Source organism: Dioscorea cayenensis, chromosome 11 (genome assembly GCF_009730915.1).
Source record: "Dioscorea cayenensis subsp. rotundata cultivar TDr96_F1 chromosome 11, TDr96_F1_v2_PseudoChromosome.rev07_lg8_w22 25.fasta, whole genome shotgun sequence".
Classification (NCBI taxonomy): domain Eukaryota; kingdom Viridiplantae; phylum Streptophyta; class Magnoliopsida; order Dioscoreales; family Dioscoreaceae; genus Dioscorea; species Dioscorea cayenensis.
In genome coordinates this window covers 13461170-13468577 of record NC_052481.1, presented here as the reverse complement: position 1 = coordinate 13468577, position 7408 = coordinate 13461170, and the positions used below count along the sequence as shown (strand labels likewise).

The following is a 7408-nucleotide window of genomic DNA, read 5'->3' as shown; positions in this document are numbered from 1 at the left end:
TGATCGCCTTCACATGTTCTCTTGGGTTGTTTTAGTGTACTAGGCAAGCTCCCTTGAGGTCTCTTCGATAATGACTTCGCAATCTGCCCCATTTGATTCTCTAAATTGTGCAATGACGCGGTGTGGTTACCAAATATAGCTTTGACCGACTGAAACCTTGTATCCGGTGATTGGATAAACTTGGTCAAAGCTTTCTATAAACTGGTCATCCAGGTCTCCAAACCTGAAACTCGATTTTCCATATTCGGGGCTTATTGTTATTATTGGAATCCCGGTGGTGCCATGGCCTTTGTTGCCCTTGATTACTCCATAAAAGATTCGGATGGCTCCTAGAACCCGGATTGTAGGTGTTGCTATATGGATTGCCTTGGTTTCTCATTGCATTACCCACAATATCCACTTGTTCTATTAAGGATGTACCACCAATATAAATCGAGCAATCGGATGGAGCATGTCCTCCCCCACACCCAGTGGAACTCATCATAGCCGCCACTCTAGGAGAAGTTAGCATGTCTAACTTCTTGCTCAATGACTCAACCTGGGCCGCCAATCAGGTAACTGCATCAATCTCATGAAGTCCGGCTATCTTCTTTCTGTCCCTTGTGTTACACTGATAACTATTCATAGCCATTTCTTCAATGGGATGTCGGGTCTCGTCTGTGGTCTTGCTTCCTAAGGTACCTCCTCCTGCAGCATCAAGTAACTGCTTTATGCTTGAGTTCAAACCATTATAGAAAGTCTGAATTATCATCCACTCGAAAAACCCATGTTGAGGACATTTCCTCAAGAGCTCCTTGAACCTATCCCATGTCTCAAATAGAGACTCCAATTCTGTTTGCACAAAAGATGATATTTCATTCCTAAGCTTTGTAGATTTTTCAGGAGGGAAATATCGAGCAAGAAAAGCTTCTACCATCTCCTCCCAAGTAGTGATCGATGCTCTAGGTAATAAATGTAGCTATTGCTTTGCTCTCCCTTTCAAATAAAATGGGAAGGCTCACAACTTGATAGCATCATCCATAATATCATTAATCTTTAGCATGTCGCACACTTCCAAGAAGTTCTCAATGTGATTATTTGGATCCTCATCGGCCAAACTATTAAATTGTGCTGACTGCTATAACATCTGAATGAAGCCTAGCTTGAGCTCAAAATTTTGAGCCATGATCGGTGGCCGCACAATACTAAATTGCATGCCAAGAATTGCAGGTCTGGCATAATCTGATTGTGTCATCTGCTGCTCATTCTGTTCTGGCATGTTATCAGACCCTTCACCTTCTATTTCAGCTTGATTTGACTATTCTTACACATGTTCTTTTCCCATTCTATAAATTCTTCATTCAATGTCCAGATTTCCTTCAACCAATGTCAAAGGATTTCCTCGGGTCATAACCTAGAACTGTAACCAAAGAAAAGAAAACAAATCAGAACGATGGAAGAATAAGAAAGTGTGAAATAGAATAAGTGATGAATAGCTAAAATAGTAAAGTGGAAAGTGTTTCCAAAACGCCTATTCCCCAGCAACAGCGCCAAAAACTTCAAATGCCCTTTTCCGTGTGAACTGAAAGTGCACAGGTTTGTCGAAGTAATAATACCATGGTGAGTGGGTAGTCATATCCACAGGTAATAGTGATCAGAAACACAAAGATTGATATTTAACTAGAATGAAGATGAATCGATAGTGGTGTGAACAAAATCAATGAAAATAGAAATAAGGAAAGAAGAAGGAGATGCAAATAAAAAATAGGAGAGACAATCGACAGAAATTGGGGCACCCAGATATTGCTCACCCTAGGACTATTGTTTTAAGTGCAAGATCAACCATTATGTATCTCAACTGATGCTTAATGAGTCATAAAAATCGTAAAACACATGGTCTTAAACCGAAGGACAATAGTGACTAACCCCGCATTATATCCCGATGGAGAAATAGCTCTGTTTCGACCCCTTAAACTGTATAAGGTTGCTTGAATCTCTAGGAAGTCCAAGTGATAAATCATATTCCCTAATATAGATATAACCCTTTGGTCCAGGAGAAAGACACCTAGTCACAATTAAGCCCCAAAAACTAAGGATTACTTCAATGCTTCACTCTGTTCCTTGCGCAACTAAGCCCCAACGGAGTTCTTTTGTTAGCACTTCACTCTATTCTGTCCGCAAAGAACTCTTGGAACGTAAAGGTAGGATAAATCACACTGGAGGGGAAAAGTGATGTTCCGCTATCTCTGACTCACCCTCTCAACACTCTCCAATCTAGCATTGTCTAACCCTCATGTTGTGTCACTCATCCACAAAGGTTACGAAGATGGATTCTCAACCCTAGTGTCACTCTAAGGGAAAATCAGCTCAACAAGCATTTAAGATTGAAACTCAATTGAAACATCTATTAAAGAAAGCATAATAAAAGGACAAAAAAATAATATCATCCTAGGGTTTACAAGTCCAAGTACCTACTAGGGGTTTAGCTCTCTATAGAGCAAAATATAATCAATAATGTAATTGAGAATAAAGATATGCAATCCATGAATAAAACCCCCTTGGTGTCCGTGTCGACTATCTTGTGGAGTAGCCACGTCTTCTCCAAAGGTTCTCTCGTCAAGCCTAGGGTACACCTCTCCGAATCGATTCTGACAAAAGCTCCCCAAATAACTATCTTCTGAAGGAACGCGGTGTTAAATGCCATAGAACCACTCTAAAAACCTAGCCAACGCATCTCCAAACCCTAGCCGCGAGCGCCTCCAATGATGGTGAAGAGATGGGAAAAAGATTTCCAAAACGGGTTGAAGTCACGACTTAAATAGGCTGGAATCGGGCATCCACACGGGCGTGTGGAATTTCCACACGCCCGTGTGAATATGCAAGAATCAATTTTTCAGCGGCCTACGAACAGTAACTGATACATTAATTTGCTACAATGATTTGCTACAGTAACCTGCTACATTACCTCCTCAAAATATTTCCGAATCCATACTTTCATCGAGGCCACATGAATGGACACACATCCATATGGTAGATCACGTTGCATCTTCAATAAAATCACATTTGACGATAATCTTGCTAGTATTGCACAAGTCAGAACACATGAGTGTGACTGCTTTTATGCCTCTCTAATTTGCATATTCACTCGAGTACAATGGAGATTGGCACTCACTCATATGTCTTTGAGCACAACTTGTGTCTTTACGTTTATTCACTCTAAGATTTCATCAACAAAGTGCATTTATGATCTACTTTGGCTTCTTTCTTCCATACTTGTCTCCACAACCCTACATGCACAAAAAAAACACGAATACACATGTATAAGCGATAAAATCTGATAAAAGTAATGCTTATTGTATGAAAAGAATACTTCATCTTACTAATACACAAGCACTTATCAGAACTAATGAGGATTTTAGGGCAATTCTTGGTTTTTCTTTTGGGAGTTTCTTAGAGGTGAAGTTAGGGAAGATAGGAGCCAGATCTCTATAACACAAAGGGTGACTTGAAGGGAGATTTGGATCTATAATCAAGGGGTTTGGAGATCATTATCGTCAATCTCACCTTGGCGGCGTGCACGAAAGCTTACCTAGGGCTTCTCCAGCTATTGTTCATGGGCACGATTGATTAGTGCTTGTGTATAAGTAATACGAAGTATACTTTTCTTACATTGAACATCACTTTTATCAGATTTTATAGCTCAGTCGTGTGTATTTGTGTTCTTTTGTGCATTTAGGGTTGTGGAGACAAGTTTGGAAGAAAGAAAGTAAAAGGAGATTGTGGACACGATTGTTGATGGAATTCTTGTATCGAATAAGGGTCAAGGCACAAGTTATGATCATAGACATGTGGGTGTGTGCCAACCTCCAAAATGCTCAAGTGAATATACAAATTGAAGCGGCACAAAGGCAGTCACACTCATGCAACTTGTGTATATTTCCAAGAGCTTCGTCAATGTGGTTTAATGGAAGACGCGACATGATCTACCACAAGGACGCATGCCTATTCATGCGGGCTCGATGAAGAAAATGAATTTGGGAGTATTTTTACGAAGTACTCTAGCAGTTACTGTTTATAGCGTGCAGGAACAAAATCTGAAAATCCACACGGCCGTGTGGAAATTCCACACGCCCGTGTGGATGCCCGATTTTAGCACTATAAATACCGATTTAAGATTTTTATTTGGGGATCTTCTTCCTATTTTTACCTATCTTTTGGGGGAGAGTGCGACTAGGGTTTGGAGAGCCTTTTGCGTGGTTTTAGGAGCGGGTTTATGGCATTTGGCATCAATTCCCTTTGGAGGAGAGCTATTGGGTGAGCTTTTGTCGGTATCGATTCGGCGAGGTGTGCCCTAGGCTTGACAAAGGAGTCCTTGGAGAAGATGAGGTGCCTCTTTAATACCATTGACACGAACAACAAGGTGGTATTCTCTATGGATTGCTTGCATTTATCTTTAGTTTTATCTTCGACTTTGCATTACTCCATGGAGGGCTAAACCCCTAGTGGGTGCTTGGACTTGTAAACCCTAGGATGATTTTGTTTCATTGATTTCTATTATGTTTCCTTTAATTGATGTTTTAATTGAATTTCAATCTTGTGTGCTTGTTGATTTGATTTTCCCTTAGAGTGACACTAGGGTTGAGAATTTATCTAGGTAACCCTTTGAAGGGGTGACAACTTCATTAGGATTAGACTTAGTGAAATTAAAGAGAGTTGAGAGGGTGAGTCGAGAGGTAGTGGAACGTCCCCTTTCCCTTTCGACGTGATTTGTCCTACCTCCACGTTCCAAGAGTTCTCTGCGGTCACTATAGAGTGAAGTGCTATAAGACAAACTCCACTAGGGCTTAGTTGCGCGATAACAGAGTGAAGTGTTGAAGTAATCCTTAGTACTGGGGCTTAATCATAACTAGGGGTCTTTCGCCTGGAGCGAAGGGTTATATCTACATTAGGGAATAGGGTTTTTCACTTGGAGTCCCTAGAGCCTCAAGCAGTCCCACACAGTGTGAGGTGTTGAGAGTATCCCTTTCCGCCGGGGCATAGTGTAAAAGGCTAGTCACGGTTGACCTCAGGGTTGGGACAGTGTGTTTTTGGATTTTCGTAACTCATTAAACTTCAATTAGGAGGCATAATATTAGTCTTGCACTTGAAACAATAGTCCTAGGGTGAGCATTGTCCGAGCACCCCATTTTACCATCGATTACATTTCCTTACTCCTCCTGCTTTCTCTTTTCTCTCTTTTACTTTCATTTGCATTGATATTTTGAAGCATCACACATTGGTTTCACTCTAGCTAAATAGTAATACTTTGTGTTTCTAAACAACTATTCCCTGTGGATTCGACCCCCCACTCACCGGGGTATTTTATTACTTCGACGACCCATGCACTTGCGGTACACACATGCAAGGGGTGCGCCAATGATTAAGAAAGAGGTTTTCATGGCTTTCATGTTTTCTCTTATTATTTGTATTTTGGATGTTTGCCCTCCATTAATGGAGGGCTAATTTGTAGATGTTTGGGCATATAGTTAAAGTCTAGGGTTTATATTTTGACATTAGTTGTTGGATATTTGATGCTTTAATTGTTTTCTTAATTACAATCATTTATATTTGAATCTAATTACGTGTTTGAATGCTTAGTTGCTAACGAGGCGAAAGTCCTAGCTATCATGTTTGATGTATTACGTGATGAGTAGAAATACCCACCTACAATAGACATGCCGTGATTAAAGGAAATTGTGAGTAAGCCTACGTATAGGGTACTTCGGAGACTCCGTCTCCCTTAGTTCTACTGAGTGAGTTTTTGGAAATCTCCGTACCTTTTGCAATCATGTGGAGTGGATTTTAGGAAAAATCGTATTTCTACTTAGTATTCAGATTAGGGGTAATCTCTCTCTTCGGGGGAGATTATCTATTTAAGATATTATTACTAGCTCACAGTGAGGTTTCATAGAGTGTTAATGCGATTGTGTGGATGCCTATATCAACTCCACACCTATTCAGTTACTTTTCACTTGAGAAATCAGGATTTAGTATTATTCTGAAAATCTCTCATTTAAAATAGGATTGCATGTATAATCAACCTCTATCCTGCACTTCATAACACAAGAGGGATGCTATACCTGAACATTGCTTTCTTTCTTGACTTCTCTCTTACTATTTTCCTCATTTTCTTGTCTTTGTCTACTTTTGTTCACATAGACAACATTTAATCACTTATGCTAATTTTCAGAATTAGAGTTTCTACTAGTACTCACTTTCTACCATGTGGACCAATAGTCTGCTTTACGCACACTATTATTACGTGATCGGTACTTATACTTGTGTCCCTATCACATCCTTCCAGTCAACTACTTAGGAGTTTCCATTTTTAGTAAGAAGGCCAGGCATCAGGACTATAGGGATCATATCTCTAGAGTTAGAAGGAGAGACTCTCCCTAGAAACCGAAATTTCTTTTAATGGGAGGCAGACTCACCCTAGTTAACTCAATTATGACCTTACTTCTAATATATTGGATATCCATCTTTAGACTACTCATCTTTATTAGGAAATCCATGGATCAAATTAGAAAGTATTTTTTATGGTGAGGCATTAACATTGTCAATCTAAAGCCTAGACCTTTTAAGTGGGAATAACTCTATAGACCTCAGAAGCAAGAAGCTTAAGATTCTCAACCTAAAAGATTTTAATACTGCTTTCCTTGAGAAGTGGTGGTGGAAGATTTTGACTAGTAACCCTTGGTGTGAACTTCAAATAATCCAATTTAACTATGTCCAAGAAACTCTACAATTGTATCAATAAAAATGAAAATATTTCTTTTGGCAAGGTATTCTTTTCTCTAGGAACATATTCAAAACATGAATTCATGCAATTATTAGAGATGGCATTTCTACTCTATTCAACATAACAACTAGTACCCACGGCAACTGCCAAAGAACCTATAGCAAGAAAAGTATTCACAATCTTCTTATCCTCAGCGTCTATCAAAAGCCCCATTCTACTGTTTTTGGCATTAAATAACATAGAGGTGTTAGGATTATGCCCTTCAGTACCAATGAGGATACTTGTATTAGAGGATTTCATTTGGTATTGTAAATTTATATTATTAATAATAGACATTTATTTCTTATGTTCATATAAATGTTGTGATGGCATCTTAATGAGGTTTTAACATTTTAGTCTTTGTGTATCAAGTTAAATCTTCTCATCTTTATAGGATAAAGAGGAGGGCATAGAAGGGTTTAGTACTTATACTCTTAAATAATTCTCATATTAGAGAATTTTTAATTGGTGTTAAAGATTCATAAGGATTTGTATGACATATTTTTTTACAAAGAGTGCTAGTTGAACACTATAGGATAGTGGGAGTATATGTCATAAATACATTGATGGCAATGGTGTATTCGAACATGACTCACAACAATCTAATCA

The 7408-nt window shown here is 39.0% G+C and overlaps 1 non-coding gene across 1 annotated transcript; it reads left to right on the top strand.

Annotated features, from left to right (window-relative positions):
• The first annotated feature begins 761 nt into the window (after positions 1-761).
• LOC120272795 lies at positions 762-868 on the top strand. The gene has a single exon (XR_005540331.1). It is a non-coding gene; the product is annotated as a small nucleolar RNA R71 (small nucleolar RNA).
• Positions 869-7408: the final 6540 nt, after the last annotated feature.